The following is a 17,679-nucleotide window of genomic DNA, read 5'->3' on the forward strand; positions in this document are numbered from 1 at the left end:
ATTCATAACTCGGTCAATGATTTTGCACAACCTGAAATTTCTGAAAAGTTGGCATTTATGTCCTCTAAAACATATCAAAAAAAAAAAATTAAAAATAGTGTTTTTTTGTAAATCAAGTTTTAGTGATAAAAGTTAAATAAAAAATCACCAAATTTTTTACCGTGTATTATTTTTTCCAGTGTAGTCCGTATCCATACCTACAACTTTGCCGAAGACACCAAATCGATCAAAAATTCCTTCAAAAGATACAGATTTTTGAATTTTCATACATCATTTTTGTATGGACAGCTGCCAAATTTGTATGGAAAATTATATGGACAAACTAATGATGCAAAATGGCTTCTTTGGGCATACCGAAGGCACCAAAAAAGTTTCAGTCGGATTAAAAAATACAAAAATTAAAATTGAAGAAAAAAGACCGATTTCGTAGAGAATTGCTCTGTTGCGGAATTAGGAATTTCAACGCAACCGTTCATATTCCACGTGCGTTTCCTTTGATGCTGGAATTTATTTGAAGCACTAGGAAAAAGGATGGCCCATTCAAACGAGTCTCCCAGCGAGGTATGCCTCCAAGAAAAAGGACTCCACCCCGGCAAACGGTCGAGGACAAAGATTGCAGTAAATATGGCAATGGACCATTTTGACATTTCAAAGGCGCAACCCCAGCTGTTTTCGGGTATGTGGGTTGGTGGGTTGCATCAAAGTTCGTGGGTGGCTTCTTCCTTTCCAGGATTCCGTGTGTCCTTTTGACGCAAGTGGAGGGACAAAAAATGATTCCAAAAATAGGGGAGAGTAGCTGATAGTAGCACTTTTTGTGCGCTTTGGGAAAGAGAGAGATTTGGTTTGAAACTTAGTGAAATGTCTAACTTTGACTTCGATTCCCTTAATGTGATCTCATCTCGTATTGGGGAATACAACTCGCATAGCGGTGCACGATGTTTACTTGGAGCCACTGGGTAAAAGATGACTAAGGGCAGCCACTTACAGCATCCTGAATATTTCATCTTCTCCCGAAACCTAGTTCAGCAAGGACGACGCACCCACCAGGACGTGGAAGAAGGATGCAGTCAGCCAACCCAAGAAGCATATTTTTGGTCAAAAATATTTCGTCTTTTGAGGCAGTGACAGCACGAGCAAAAAAGGGGCAACGAAATTGAAAGCTACCGTCGAGCTTCGTGAATGTGGGAGCTTTTATTGCCTACCAGGAGCACCCAAGAAGGTTCGAAGCTTGCTGAACCTCATGTTTAAATTGGCATCTTTAACTAACAAGCAGTAGAAGAAGCGCAGGTTTGCGGTTCAAGAGGATGCTGCTCTCAATTTTCGCTCAAGAGCCCTCCTTGAAGAGGTTCATAATATGCATTTAGGGATAGACGGAGCACCCCCGCTTCAACGTAAACATTATGCACCCTTGAGCCTTGATTTGGTTGGACCGTGACTCCTTGCAGGAGGTAGGTATATCAACTTTCTTCACCGGTCGAGAGTCTCTTGAAAGTTTCTTGATGTTTTGTGCAAACACGTCAAGTGGCGGTAACGATGGCAGTGATTTTACGGTCCTTGAGATTTCATCCTATGGTTTCGTCTCTTCTTCCATTTGTAACAAGGGTCAATTAGTAGATTTTAAATTTATCGCTGAGTAGTGCTTAGAAATCCAATTATGTTTCAAGTCCATTAAAGTGTGAAACTAATTAGAACTATTTGTCTCTTTGATCTTTTTTACAACAGTTATTAAAGAGTTCAATTTAATTAGCTTCTCGCCATAGTTTATGTGGATAAATGTCACAAAATAAAAATAAATTTGTTGCCGTCCTCAGCAAGACAACACTCCTCCTTCTTGGAGCTGTCGCATGAAATTGCACCCTGACAGATCATAACAGTTGCCAGCATGATTAAATTTACTTTTTATCGTGCGAAAACAAATCCTGCACACTGCACAATGCAAAAGGAAACTTTTGCTCTTCCAACCAACATTTGTTGCGCTGCCCTGGCTGACGGGTGTTGTTTGGCCTGGGGAAGGTGGGGGAGGACCATCAACACAAACACAAACACCGCCCCTGGAAGTCGTCGTAGATTGTAATGTAATTTATATGTGTTGTTGTGTACTTGGTGTACACTCCCTCGCACTGAGTGAGCTTTTCTTTCCTCGCCCCCGAAATGTCATGTAGATTACTTTATAACCCTCCCATCCGATTTTTCAGCGTGTCTAACGAGGCGATAGACAAACGAGAGCTTTCCCCCTTTGGGAGGAGAAAAGAGTTTGAACAACGTGGGACAACATAGCCAAAATAAGTTTTAGAAAGGGACGTGTTGTTGATAAGACAGCTTTACGTTCGGGGCTGGGGCTCATCACTTCTGTTCTTTAAAAGGGAGACTTAGGGTATTTGGATATTGTCATTGAAATAGGTTATTTTTAACATTCAAAATGAAGCGTATTTTCCAAATAACTAATATGAACTTACGGACTTCTTTAACAAGCAATTCCATATGTTGACATTTCTTCAAACATAGTAATAATTTCTAACGGTATCTTAAACTGCTAGCTTCAAAATAAGTGCACACACCAATCCAAGCGTGTCAAAGTACATTCCCGGCCGGCCAACAAGCCAGAGATCCACAGCCGAGACCAACTGGCGCACCGAAAGTGATACAACAACCGCTTCCTACCCGGATGACGCCACGATGCACCACGGCCGGCACACAGCTTCCTTTGCTGCTCCTCGTCAAGGAATGCGGAAGCGGAAACGTACAAAATCAACTCACTGACGGACGTACGAATGGATGGTTGACGTAGCGGTGGCTCGAGAATCTTCTCGCTGGGAGCCCTTTCGCCCCGGGTGGCCAGGTTGAACCCTTTGGGGGCTAGAGTTAGTCCATTATATTTTTTTGATATTGAAAAATATTTTTTGACAAAATTTGGAGGCCACGTGGTTTATGCACGATCCCTACCCGGGCAGGTGGGAATAACAAAACGGAGTTTATTTCAATATTAAGTCCTGTTAAAATATCTTATTTTGTTATCAGAAAATGATGATCATCGGTAACGAGAAGAAAAGTCTAAAAATTGTTATTGAACAGATCTTATGAGATAGTAAGACAATAACAACAAGGTATGGAATATGGAAAAACATTCAATAATCACAGATCGCGTTATTTTATTTCAACATTTGAAAAACAATCATCAGTCATAAACTAATTTGTTATTAGAGCAATTCTCTTCCAAAACCGGAAATGGATTTTATTTGTATTTTTTTGTCTTAAACTTTGTGGGGGCCTTCCCTATGACCAAAGAAGCTTTTTTGTGTCATTGGTTCACCCATACAAGTTTCCATACAATTTTGGCTGCTGTCCATACAAAAATTGTACGTAAATATTCAAACAGCTGTAACTTTAGAGTCAATTTTCTGATCAATTTGGTGTCTTGGGCAAAGTTGTAGGTATTGTTGAGGACTATTGAGAATAACACAGAAAACAGAAAAAATTGCAGACTTTTTCACAAAAACTCAATTTCCCAAAATATGTTTTTTTTTTATTTTCGTGATTTTTTGATATATTTTTTGGGACAAAAACACGCAACTTTTAAGCCATAGTGAAACTTGGTCATAAAATCTGCCACCAAGTTATGATTTTTTTAAACAGTGTTTTTTTTGTAAAAAATCAAAATTTCATGCAAAACCAAATTTGACGTTATTTTTCAATGTAAAATTGAATTTGCAATCGATAAGTACTTTACAGATTTTTTGATAAAGGGCTCTGTTTTCAAGATATAGCCAAGGAAAGTTTGATTTTAGCGAAATATTTGCAGTTTTTCGATTTTTAAAAATAATGACCATAAGTGACCATTTCTAAAAATATCTTTTTTGAAAAGTTCAGATTTGCCATAAAATTGTCTAAGAGACATTGAAGATTGGACCTCTGGTTGCTGAGAAACAACCGCTTCAAGGAAAAGAAACACGAAAATTGAAGTTTTCCAAGTCTCACCAAAACAACCCACCATTTTGTAATGTCGATATCTCAGCAACTAATAGTCCGATTTTCAATGTTAAAACTTGAATTATTCGTGAAATTCTGCGATCTTTTCAAAAAAAAAATTAAGACTTGCATGTTAAAAGGGCGTAATATAATTATTTTTAGTATGGGAAAATTTTGAATAATTTTGTCATGGACTCGTGAAATGTGCCTTTGTACCAAAACTTCTATGAAAAGTACATCATAAAAAAAGTTGATTCTTTGGATTAATGATGCAGGATAGTTTTATCAAAAATTGTGTGCATAACGAAACATTCTGTTATTATTTTGCTAGAACTCTCAAACATGTTGATTATTTGCTCACTTGGATACTTTCCCTGGTCGCTATTAAATTTTATATTTTTTTCAGTCGATAATTAAAAACAATATCAAACTCAGTTTTTTACAATAACAAAAAACGTATTTCACCAATACTAAATTGAGTTGTCAAGAACTTTTTTATGCTCTGTTATCGAATTTTCTTGTAATAATTTTTAATAAACGAAATAAACTTTGTAAAAAAAATTACCAAAATTTCAAATTTGACACATCCTAAACAACAATCTTCCCCGAATGTCATTTGAATGTTTTTTTTTTTTAATTTGGGTAACTTATGTATAGTACTTTTTGAAACTTTTTTCCGTTGATAAGTACTACTTTATTTCAAAACATTACAAATTGTAAATTAACTAAACAAATTGTTTTTATTATGAAATTCTAATCAATTTTAATGGAATTGATTCAAAACAAAAATTGAAGTCAAAACATTTGATTGAAATATTTGACTTTAGCCTTATAATTTGTTCTTAAACCAAATTTCACAGAAATTTCAAAATGAAAACGAGACATCCAACACTACAGTAAATTTTGTAATAAAATCTGGGTAAAATTATTTTGATTTTTTCTGATAAATAAAATATTCACAAATTACTATATGCTGCGATGTGTGAATATTTTGCATTATTTTGCTAAAAAAATGAATTTATTCATATGTATTCAGCAAAACCAACATTCAATAATCACATATTTCGGCATGTTTTTATTTCAGGTTTATTTTTGAATTTTTACAACTTAATCTTCTCACAATTTATTGTTAGGACAGTATCTGCTATTTTTTTCATTAATAACTTCACATTTCACGGTATTGACCACATTTCACGGCTAAGAGCAATTTAAACGGATTCTACAAAATCGCATTTTTTTTAAACTCAATTAAATCACTTTGTTCAATAAATTCTTATCTAAGAATCCCCAATTTTTTAGGCATAGCGATTTTACAGGTACAAAAGATGAAAAAGAAAATGAAAATGCATACTCTTAAAGTGTCATCCAATCAGTCTTTAGTTTTCAAGTGACGATATCTTTGCATCTTGGCAACTTTTTCATAATGCAAATTTGTAAATTTTTCTTAAAGGAAAATATCATTTGACCATTTGTACCATTTAACATCGGTCAAAAGCTGTTCTTTCCGATCTTTTTTCATCACGGCGTGTTTTCTGGGCAACCTTAAGGAGAAAAAATAGTCATCACTACTTTCAAAAGTGTCTTATAGGAAATTTTCTCAGCTTTCCAATGCTTCTAAGAGCGAAATGTTTCATCGGGAAATTTCTGAGATATCTCTATTTTAAGTTTTTTCTTTTAAAATCCTTGATCATTTATTGGAAACTTTTAAATAACAGTCCAGGAAACTTGTCAAATGATGTGTTTCATGTGTATTTTACTGACCAAAATTTGCGAAATAAGACAAGAAACAACTTTGTAGAAGGGTGCAAACCGCTAAACATTTTGAAAATTAAGTTTTAACCGAATTTTTGAATACGTGGGATTTATTCAAACAATAAAATAATAAAACCGTATTGAAATATTATTTTTACAAGAACAAATAGATTATTACATAATAGTTGTGTACAAATAACACCGGTCTGCTCTGATTCAGGTTGGAATTAGCTGATACAACCGAAATTTCTACAGGTTTGAGATTGATAGTGTATGGGTCATTCCATCTGAAGCGGAACAGCATTTAAAAATTACCCTCTCCGATCCTGCTCAAATTTGGCAGGGCTGTTGATACTATCAAAACATGCAAGAATCTGGAATTTCATCCAAATCGGACCACCCCCTCCATTTTTGTACCTCCCCAAAAAATCGACTTTTTGGCGATTTTTGATCAAACCTCCTAGTTTCAAACGACAATAACTCAGGAATCACAAATCTTAGAGGGTCGGTCTTAGACTCAATTTTGAAGGAAATTGGACGTAGAATCCATTTCCGTTATCAAAATTTTGATTAATTTATTTTTTCTACCTGTATTGCGCAATTGAAAACTTTAAACGGTCGTATCTCAAAACACCCCAACTTATTTTTTTTATTTGACCTCACCATCGTGTTCCCCGGCCAATTTTACATAAGAATCACTTATCGACAAAAATGAATATGTTTCGTTCCAGAGATATCGAATTTTAAAGTTTTGTGTTTTCGAGATTACCTACATCAGCTTCATTCGCCGCATCTGCTAGAAGCACACAGGCGGGCTGATCAATAACTGCTACCTGGCCATTTATTGAAATAATATTTCATCATAAATAATCTTTATCAAATTGGACAAAAATTGACTGTATAACACTGTAGGAAACTGGAGTTGAATCACGAATGTGCTCAAAAAAATGAATGAAGTGAATTTCTGTGCTAACCCATAGGACAGAGCAATAACGCGCACAGTAAAGGGCAGAATTGGATTCCGACGGAGCGAGCAGGAAAATGCAATTAATCTTGTTAGTAACACTGAACAATAAGTGCACGATACATTACTGAGTAAAAAATATGAACTAAAATTTATAAAATTTGTGTATACGTTGTACTCTAGTGAAGGACGATCACAAGGAGCAGGAAAAGGATTTATGGAAAGTATAAAACTGAAAAATGTAAGAAAATCACAAAGTTTGATCTGCTGCAAAGCGGCTAATTCCCCAAATTTAGTTGCGATGATTTCGACACCGTCCGAACAACAGTATTTTTTCTTATATCAATCTTGGATTCTTTTAATTAAATGGAGCTGGCTCACAATATAAAAATTGATTTAATATGATCAATCTTTTAAATCATAAATCGGATTTGCCAAATTATGGTAAAGTGTCACTAATAAACTATAATAATAATAATAATAATAATAATAATAATAATAATAATAATAATAATAATAATAATAATAATAAAGCAGGTTTTGGGGTTTTTGCTGAATGGCACTATTTTGCTACCGCCCATGATAAAGGCCCTAGTCATGGCCTCGGAGATACTCTAAAACAAAAACAACACGTAAAATTACCCAATAAATATTCCTTTCACAAAAATAGATTGATCAAGAGAGGGGAACAGGAACTAATTCCAGCGTACCTCTACTGTTGCCATATCAGCGCTTCGGCATTCAATCGAGTGATAAATAGCTCAATAATAAGTGAACAAGCAAGTTTCTATCAAAAGTTTTGCAAAATTTGTTGTTTAAATAGTGCAAATGAGTAAATTGGACGAAACTAGGAGCGAGGACTTAACCTGCCAAACATACTAGAATTTCTAGGTATTAGCTATATGAATTTTTTTTTTTATTCGATGCCACTATCCACTGCGACCAGGAATTAGATCTATTGCGGACTTGCAATTCTATTTATAGAATCACAAAGGCTTCTTCTGTTATTAGGCAGATGGGACACGCACACACGCTATTGTTGAGCGAGTGTGTCGAGCGATCCACTGCCGTAACTTCGCCGCCGAAGAGGTTTGAATGTTTTTTCAATCCTCTTTGGCTCTGCCTTTTCCCACTCTGTACTGTTCAAATGTATCGCTAGAACCGAAGTGGACATTTTACGTTTACTTATACCCAGCTAGCCCTTAAATTCTGATTTCTGAAAAACTCGTCCCTTCAAAGCACTTTTTGCGATCGGGCCGTGGAGCTCTGCAGGACAATTATACAGAGAACAGTTGGTCCTTATACATGTGAAGAGTACAGGGGAAAGGATGTGCCGAGCCATGTGGGTTTGAAACCACGACCTTCCGCTCATAAAGCGAAACCTGTAACCATTAGACCACAGGAGCTCGGCTAGCTATATGAATAACTATTTGCGTAAAATTATAAAAATATAAATTAAATTAATCATCTCCCAGAACACCAGGTAGCAGTTATTGATCAGCCCGCCTGTGTGCTTCTAGCAAATGTGGCGAATGAAGCTGATGTAGGTAATCTCGAAAACACAAAACTTTAAAATTCGATATCTCTGGAACGAAACATATTCATTTTTGTCGATAAGTGATTCTTATGTAAAATTGGCCGGGGAACACGATGGTGAGGTCAAATAAAAAAAATAAGTTGGGGTGTTTTGAGATACGGCCGTTTAAAGTTTTCAATTGCGCAATACAGGTAGAAAAAATAAATTAATCAAAATTTTGATAACGGAAATGGATTCTACGTCCAATTTCCTTCAAAATTGAGTCTAAGACTGACCCTCTAAGATTTGTGGTTCCTGAGTTATTGTCGTTTGAAACTAGGAGGTTTGGTCAAAAATCGCCAAAAAGTCGATTTTTTTGGGAGGTACAAAAATGGAGGGGGTGGTCCGATTTGGATGAAATTCCGGATTCTTGCATGTTTTGATAGTATCAACAGCTCTGCCAAATTTGAGCAGGATCGGAGAGGGTAATTTTCAAATTCGCACTTTTTCGTGCACAGTTGAGATGGAATGACCCGTATACAAGATTTTTATGAATAAATATCATATTTCCTTAATCAAACACTAACTAGTTGCATGGATACAAAACATGTTTTATACTCGAAATTATACTGCAAATTACTGTTGCGAGCTTTAGGAGAAATACTTTTCATTAGTATGAAATGATTGTTTCAGTTTTTTTTTTGTATTAAATGATCAAGGAATTAGCAATATTTTAGATGTTTATAAGACTCTTATCTTCTATCTCAACTTAAAAAAATATATATGTCTTGATTTTTTTTCAAATAGTTTGGAAAGAAAGTTTCTGTCAGATTTTTTTTTGTTAAAATAATATTTAATTTTTGTTCAAACAAAAAAAAAATGTTTGTGACGGTGTTTTCAGAATTCTGAATTGGAAGACTCGAGTTTTATTGCTACTTTTAAGTGCATTTTCTACAGAAAACATTTTATAAAATTTTATTTTTATGTAATACTCATGAAAATATGACTTCTGAAGCTTGATACAGTAATATGTAGTACATTTTTGATTTAAAATCATATTTGTATTTATGTTCCTGGTTAATGTTTGCTTAAGAAAATATCAAATTTATTTATTAAAATTCAATAATACCATTAACAATCACAAACCTCCCAAAGTTTCGGTTGAACAAGCTAAATCAGAGTAGACACGTGATATTTTTACACAAAAAATATGTAATTATCAAATAATTCTTGTAAAAAATACATTTTTACACTGTTTTTTGATTTTAATTTCTAAATAAATCCCATATATTCAAAAACTTAGACAAAACATAATTTTCAAAATTTTTAGCGGTTTGCAACCTTCTACAAAGTTGTTTCTTGTCTTACTGTGCAAACATTTTGATGAGTAAATGACTCATGAAACACATCATTTGATAAGTTTTCTGAACTGTTGGTATAAAGTTTCCAATAAATAATAAAGGAATGTAAAACCAAAAAACTTAAAATACAGATATCTCAGAAATTTCCCGATGAAACATTTCGCTCTTAAGCGCATTGGAAAGCTGAGAAAATTTCCTATAAGACACATTTGAAAGTAGCGATGACTATTTTTTCCTGATAAGGTTGTTCTAGAAAACACGCTGTGTTCATGTTATAGTTAGAAACCATCTCCAGTTTTTGGAAAGTTAAAAAACAAATAGTGACTGAGTTTTTCTTCAACTACATTTCGTTCAATTCTGCGAGCTTCAAAGGGTCAAGAAGACCAACCGGATGCTGGTTGTTGCTTGCAGTAGTAGTAGTAGTGGTAGCACCACCACTGTGGTAGGGGTGGTAAACATACAAAGGCAAAGAGGTAATCATACCAACTGCTGCTATCTTGTACCACTCTTCACCCTCATAATGATAGTACGTACACACACACACTCGGAGGAGCAGCCAAAGTTTGTTTGATATACATACTAAGTATAATATGTGTAGTATGAGTCCTACTCACGAAACAGCCTGGCAAAGCCAGCGAGCTAAACCAACTTTCCACATACTGTTGCACACATTCGTTGCTGAATGCAACAACATTTCTGAGCTGACTGAAGAAACGGGGGGTTTTCGGTGAGGAGTGTATTTTATCACTGTCTCGCACATTTGAATAAATAATGAAGAGAAGGCACTTCCGGCTTTTCGGACTGTTTGCGATATTATTTATGCTGCCTGTGCCGGGGTTTAATTTTTATCTTGATGCATAAAAGTTGCGCTTCTCTAGTGTTAGGGTTGCTTTTTTATGCTGTTGTTTCCAGTACAACTGTTTCCGTTTGTGCTTGCAGCTTCTTTTGTGTGTGGTTATGAAAAATGTTTCGAATCAGCAATGTGTGTAATTTTTATGAGGATAATTTTACAGGGAGTTGTAATTGGGTTTGTCGTTCCTTGTTATTTGGTGAAAAGGGATTGAAAAAATCTAGTTGGAATTTGTTGTGATTATTTTCGCATTTTAATTTAAACGGTTTGTTTTAAATGGAGTATCTGCTTAACAATGTGCACGAAAAACATCAGCTTTAGATTTAAAGATATGAAAGAAACTGTTAAATGTTTGGATACATTCTAGTAAATCATCATTCTAACTACAAAGCAAATTAAGCACTTCTCATTATGCCTAATGGTTTGGTGATTTTCGCTCGCCAAAGTCTCCAAATTATCCCTAATTACTGCATCCAATCACCCTACCAAATCATCCCAAGAGGTGACAACGGAATCACTACCACTGTCTTCTAGGATTTTCTTCGACATCGGAAGTATCTATTTACCAAAGCTTCAACTGTAGAAATGTGGACGGAGAGGGGGTCACGCTTCACAGGAAGCATCCAGCAAAACAAACCCCCGAGGGGTCACGTGCCGTTCGTTTCTAATTGGACATTAATTCCGTCCTGTTTCCGTGCAAAAGTGAGGTATTTCTCGCTTGAGAGAAAGAGCACAAAAAAAATCGAAACAGTTTGCAAAGAACGCTACACCGGAAGCCACCCTGGCTGGTCGTGGCCGGATGTCTCGATGTCCAGCGGAGACGGACGATTCCCGGCGAATGATAATTGAATTTGGTGTGGGAGACACTGCGACTCGGTGTTCCGGAGAAAAGAAAAACAACGGGACAATCTGGCAATCTTTATTCACATTTACACCCCGGCAGCAGTGCTTTGCATAAATGAGAAGTTTCCGCTTTCCGGTGATTCGTCCTCCAATCCGATCTTCGCTCCGGATTTGCGTCTCTACTCCAGTTTTTTTCGTCGTCGTCTCCGGTTGCACACGGACGCTCCATTAATTCCAATCAAAGGCCGGAGCGCCAACTATATCTGAGCGCAGAGAGTTGACTGCAGGGCAGGAGTTCTCACGAATCGTGCATCCCTCTTAAAATATGGAATCGTGACAGTTTCGGGAACCCCTGCATTGTCCAGACAGCTTCTTCTGCCATGACCTAGCAGAGGTGCCAAGTAATGAAAGCTTCACCACCATCCTGAAGGCGCACAAAAAATCGGATGGAAAAGGAGCCAACATTCATCTCACGTTCAAATCTAATTAGCGAGAAAAGGAATTAATTGCAACACTAATTAATTAGCATACATGAATTTGTTCCTTCCTGCTCCGACGAGAGTGCTTTGAGCCATAGAGTGTTCCAAGCCACAAGACCACCGTTTTGTGTGACTCTGTTACCAAACGAATGCTACAACTCGGTTGGAGAGTAAAAGTTCTTCAAAAATTTAAAAGTTTAAACTCGCTGTATAAACTCCGCAAAGTCGTCCCCACCCACACCCTCCACTCTTGCTTCAAGTTAATTAGCTTAACTGTTCGCTTGATTCTCGAATGCAATTTCGAGCTTTTAATTTCCCAGTCGCGAGTAAACAAATTATCTCATTTTACAGCACATCTCGCCTGCAAGGGGTAAAACGCTGTGTAAAACGATCTGCACCCACACTCTCTCCCCTTTCAGCTCAACCAAATTAGAAATAAAAACTATGCTCAAACTGGTGTTGCTGGTGTAATCCTGCAAGCATCGTTTGCACATCTTTCTTCCATCTCTGGCTGCTCGATCGAGGGGAATGCATTGCAGCATTAAAAACTCAAAGCGTAAACTTTGAATGGTCTTTGTTGGCAACTTGTTCAGCAGGACGAGCTTTATGGGCGAGTGGGAAGGGGTCGTCCAAGATTAACGTGACGCCAATTTTGCGATAGTTTCGAACGGTCGTCAAAGTTTATTGTAATTTTGATGCGTCTTTAAGTGGTTCTAATAAGCTTCTGTGCAAATTAGAATTTTAGCAAATGTCGTCTTGAAGCGCCTGTAGTGGTGGTCCATAACAATGAGGTTAATTGACAGACAGCGAGACGTTTTTGATTGACAGAATGATGAGCGATGGACGAGAATCCTTCTGGTTGTCAATTTTGTCTATCTAGGTTTAACAATATTGTAATGAATTCTTTAATGTTTTGCTTATTATTAACTTAAGTATAACTGATAAAATGTTCAAAACAAGTTGTGTTATTTTTTGCCTTCAAAACTAAATATTAGGCTAGATTTAAAAAAAACATTTTTGTTCCCTCTCTACCCTTTCAAAGCACCTAGATTTAAAAGATTACAGGTTCCCTTCAAAATGCATGCAGGGAAGATATTTGCCGATGGACATCCGAAAACCATTTTTAAATTATTGCCTTACAGTTACAAAATTTACTTTTAGATATTAAACAAAAATCTGTCCGCCATCACGAGTGAGGGACGCCGATGGTGGCATTTCTTGACATTGATTATGCTGTAGTGTCAACAGAATTCATTCTGGAACAAAACAAAGTTGTTCGTTTGTATAACATCTACAATTGCTTCATACATATTTAATTGAATTCTGTTGCTGGAAGGTAATAAATCAAACGGGGACTTCGTGGTGGTTTTTTGCCATCTCTCCAAGCCAAAAATTCTTAAAATGAAAATTTAACGAGTAAATTGAAGAAAAACTAATAACTAAGTGTTACGACTGAAAAATACATGCGAAACAATTTGGTCAACCAATCAATGGAAAATCATCATAGATCATGTTTCTAGGACGGTCAAAATGACTGACAATTGAGTGCAAAATGACCAATTGAGTCTAACAATGCTTCCCCCTAGATTTTTATTTTGAAATTTTAGAAAACATGGAATGTTTAAAAAATCCACTTGTTTTTATTAATTTTTTTGCTAGTATTTTTCAGTTAAAATCCTCAGTTATTTGTTTTTCATCAAATTTTTCGTCAAATTTTCATTTAAGGGGTTACATACATGTAGAAAATCACAAAATTTCATCTTACGGAAAATTTATTAAATCCACATTAAAGATGGTTTTCAATCACTCTTGAAAGTTTCATGAAGATATTTCATGATTTAACTGAGTTAGAGACGATTTAAGCTCAGAATTTTGCCATGCGCAAAGCCAACTGTCTAACTTTCTGAGCGTTTTTCTCTGAACACCAAGTTGATTTACGGGTGCCACGATATCTCGAGATGGGATGGACCAAATTGGCTGAAATTTTGGGTGAAGACTTCCAAGACATGCCCCGTGTGGCCGATTTTGAAATTTTGAATTTTCAAAAAATACAAAAATCAAAAACTGTCGATTTTTTATATGAAAAACAGAAAAAATATTTTTTTCTTTTTTATAAATAAACTTTTTGAAAATCGGCCTTCGTCATGCACACGGGACCGGTCTAATGAGTCTTCACCAAAATTTTGAGCCGATTTGGTCGAAGCAATGTTGAGATATCGTGGCACCCGTTTTCTAAAACTGTTAACTTCAAATAGCTATATCTCGGCAATGATACAACCAAATGTCTTCAAAATTTGTTTTGTTAATAGATGAAAATTTATATTTTAATGCCATGAAAACAGATTTTGAAAAAGTTTAATTGTGTGCTCAAACCAACCTCTGACATTTTTGCCGATTTACATGTATGTTACCCCTTAAAGGATTTTTGCTTGAAGCGGTAACTTGAAGGATTAGTAATTATTTCAGCTTGAAGGGATACTTTGGATAGGGACTAGTAATCTTTTAAATTTAATTTAGAGGGGTTAGCAGGAGGGTAGCATTGTACTATTTCCGAAATCGACCATGGTTGAAGGTTATAAATTTACATTCTTTCGAGAATTTTATTTTGTATTATTTACTTTAGATGAAACTTTGGTCAAACTTTGTCAAAAAAAAGCCATTTTGTTTTAAGTATTATTTTTACTTAAAAAGCTGAACATTCCGCAAATATTTCATTTTTTAATACTGAAAATCGAACCAATAATTTAAGAGGTATTGGCATTTGGGAAATAAAAAGTTATTAAACGACTCCAAAAAATCTCATTTTTCTAAAAATTGAAACTTCAAGATGATATTTTTCAGCATCCAAATTCTGTTTCTAACTGTCAAAAGAAATAGAATAGAATTAGAATAGAATAGAATTTTACGATATCCCGTCATGATTTGTTTTTATTTGCATTTTTTTTAGAATATTTCACCTTCAACTACAAGTTGACAAAAAAAAAACGTTGGTAAGTCTTTTTAATCACATTCAAAATTTATATGCTCGAAAATATTGGTCAAATTTTATTACTCAATTTACTGCATTTTATTAGATCTTATTCGATTTCATATAAATTCCTCACATTTGATTTGAAAAGATTTTACTTTATTTGATTAGATTTTAATTAAATTAATTTAATTACATTTGATTTTATTAGATTAGCTAAATGTGATCAAATTAGATGCTACTTGAACTGATTGGATTTAAATGTACCGTCATCAGGGGTGATTTCATTTGGTTTGATATGTTTTGATATGATTTGATTTGATTGCATTTGATCTGGTTTGATAAGATTTGAAAAGATTAGGATTAATTTGATTACATTTGATAAGATTTGATCTGATTTTATATGATTTGATATGATTTGATCTGATTTGATAAGATTTGAAAAGATTGGAAAAGATTTGAAAAGATTTGATAAGATTTGATAAGATTTTAAAAGATTAAAAAAAATTGATAACATTTGATAAGATTTGATCTGATTTGATAATATTTGATAAGATTTGTTAAGATTTGATGAGATTTGATAAGATTTGATAAGACTTGATAAGATTTGATATGCTTTGTTAAGATTTGATAAGATTGGGTTAAATTAGATAAGATTTGATAACATTTATTAATATTTGATAAGCTTTGATAAAATTTGATAAGATTTTTAAAGATTTGATAAAATTTTATGGGATTTTTATTAGATTATATTTGACAATATTCGATTAGATTAGATTCGAAAAAAATATATTTGATAACATTAAATTGAATTTGATTAGATTTGGTATGATTTTATTACATTAGATGATTTGAATTACAAATTTTGTGGTATTGAATCTCATTTTTTGTAACTAAAATTTTCCATTATGGTTCGGAAATAGTGATGACAAATGTAGCTTAAATATGAATTAATTTATCCTAACAAGCATAATTTATGAATATCCCGTTTAAATTTGAGTGTATCTAGCAAAAAAAAACATGCCCTCAAAACTCCACAATAAAATTTGCACAACCGTCTCAATTGGCCAACCTCGGACCGGACTCTGGGATGGCATTCCGTGCCGCTAAGCTACATCGAGTGTGCCCGGCATCTCGCCCCATCGAGTCAGAACCAGATCTCCTGGGCCTGGCCCTGCTCTAGCGCTGCTTATTTTTCCCATCGCACTGCTTTTTGCTAGCATCAGATCCGTTCCGATTCTTGCTTTTTATGCGCCCCCATACAAACTGTATTTGATGATGTGCTCAATTGCATTCCTCGATTCGTTTGCTTGCTGCTGCTTCCAGAGGGCATCTCTGATGATGACGGTATCTGGGATGAGACTGTGTGTTGTGTGGTGTACACAGTCGAGCGAAGAGCCTGTTTGAAATCATCACAAAACCAGACCAGACCAGACGATTGGCTCGGGATGCAAGATCTTACACGGAGATGTGCAACTTTTTAAAGTGGCTCTCTGATATTGGCAAACGAGACTCGTGTGGTTTTTGGTATTTTTTTATGGAATTTAACGGATTTGCACTCATTGATTCATATCAGGCAGTTTTGGATTTATTTTGATAACCGAAAATCGAGTGATGTTTTGAAGTGCAATTTTACGCCAAACTTCAAATTCAGACTGTTCAATTATCAACAAATAATAAATAAGAAATGCATGAGAACTTGTGAGCTTGAAATTAATTAAAGACCACAAAACTACAATTCAGCATCAACACAAATCTGTGTAATTAGAATCTTCCGAGCCAAAAGTTGTTTTGATGTCCAAATCTGGCTCATCCCCTCTTACGGATTTGCCTACGGAAAAGTCTCATTTAGTTTTTCGTTCCTATTTCGAAACACAACACACTTGCCCCAGGAGGGGCTAAAAGATGGAAATTTGTGTTAAGCACAATGTTCACCTTTCGGAGCACACTTTTCACAAACTTTGGCCCCCAGGTCATAATACTTTGAGGTTGTCGATCCTTGTACACAGTAGTTCAAATTAATGGAAATGTCTTCGTCCCCCCGGTTGTCGTCCCTCCCTTGGGAAGGGCTGGACCTCCGAGTGACACAGTGACAATCAAAACATTTCCCTTCCAGTCGAGAAAATGCGCAACCGAATCCTTTGGAAAACCGGAGACGAACGAAGAAAGCAGATCCTTTTCGGGTAGTATTTTTTATTGAAAATGATTCTGTTTTGCCTTTCGTCGTCGTCGTCGTCTGCTGCTCCCACAGGCGAAATATATTTCATGGCAAACAACAAGGACCCTTGTCAATGCCTTTGCTGGCTTGGTTTTTTTTGCTGGTTTGGTTTAGTTTGGTTTTAGTCTAGCCCCAAAAATGTTCAACTTGCTGTTGGGCCCTGGATGTATTGCGGTAGGTGGGTATGACTGGGGCTGATTGTTTGAAATCAGTTCCGGAGTTCTAAAGGAGGATGTGATTTTGATGCTGATGCTGCTATTGGTCTCGAAGTGGGTCAGCTATCCATGCTCTTTTCTGGGTATGTTTTCATTTTTCCCCGAAAACTGCAACTCTGATGAATTGTGATTGGATGAGAATGGGCTCGGATAAAGTGGCAGGCTAACATGTTTGTGTTCCGGAAGACACCAAAGTTGGAAGACGTCAGGGCTTCTTAAACAGGATACATTTTTAGAAATTTGTTTAAATCTTGTTCATGTAAATTTAAAAATATTTAAGGGAATGAAACTTGATTTTACCAGTTAAGCTAAAATTCAAGGCTAAAACTTTATAATCTTCATTATGTATTGCCAGTGCTGAATAATTTGAAGAAGACTCTTTAACAGTCAAAAACATTATTTAAAAAAAAAAAAAACAAAAAAACTTTTGCTAATGCGCCCCTGCGAAATCAGTGAGTTGATTGAAAATTGTAGCCCAACTTTCCTCTCGGGGATTTGGGACCGAAAAGACTGAACGGAACCTCCTTCTTCGGCCCAAAACCCATTC

At 35.5% G+C, this 17,679-nt stretch overlaps 1 protein-coding gene across 3 annotated transcripts in view; it reads right to left on the reverse strand.

Annotated features, from left to right (window-relative positions):
• The window catches only part of LOC6031090 (putative mediator of RNA polymerase II transcription subunit 26), a 215,100-nt gene that overhangs the window by 185,084 nt on the left and 12,337 nt on the right, over window positions 1-17,679 (reverse strand). The gene's annotated exons all lie outside the window — the stretch shown is intronic.

The sequence above is a fragment of the Culex quinquefasciatus genome, chromosome 3 (genome assembly GCF_015732765.1).
Source record: "Culex quinquefasciatus strain JHB chromosome 3, VPISU_Cqui_1.0_pri_paternal, whole genome shotgun sequence".
Classification (NCBI taxonomy): domain Eukaryota; kingdom Metazoa; phylum Arthropoda; class Insecta; order Diptera; family Culicidae; genus Culex; species Culex quinquefasciatus.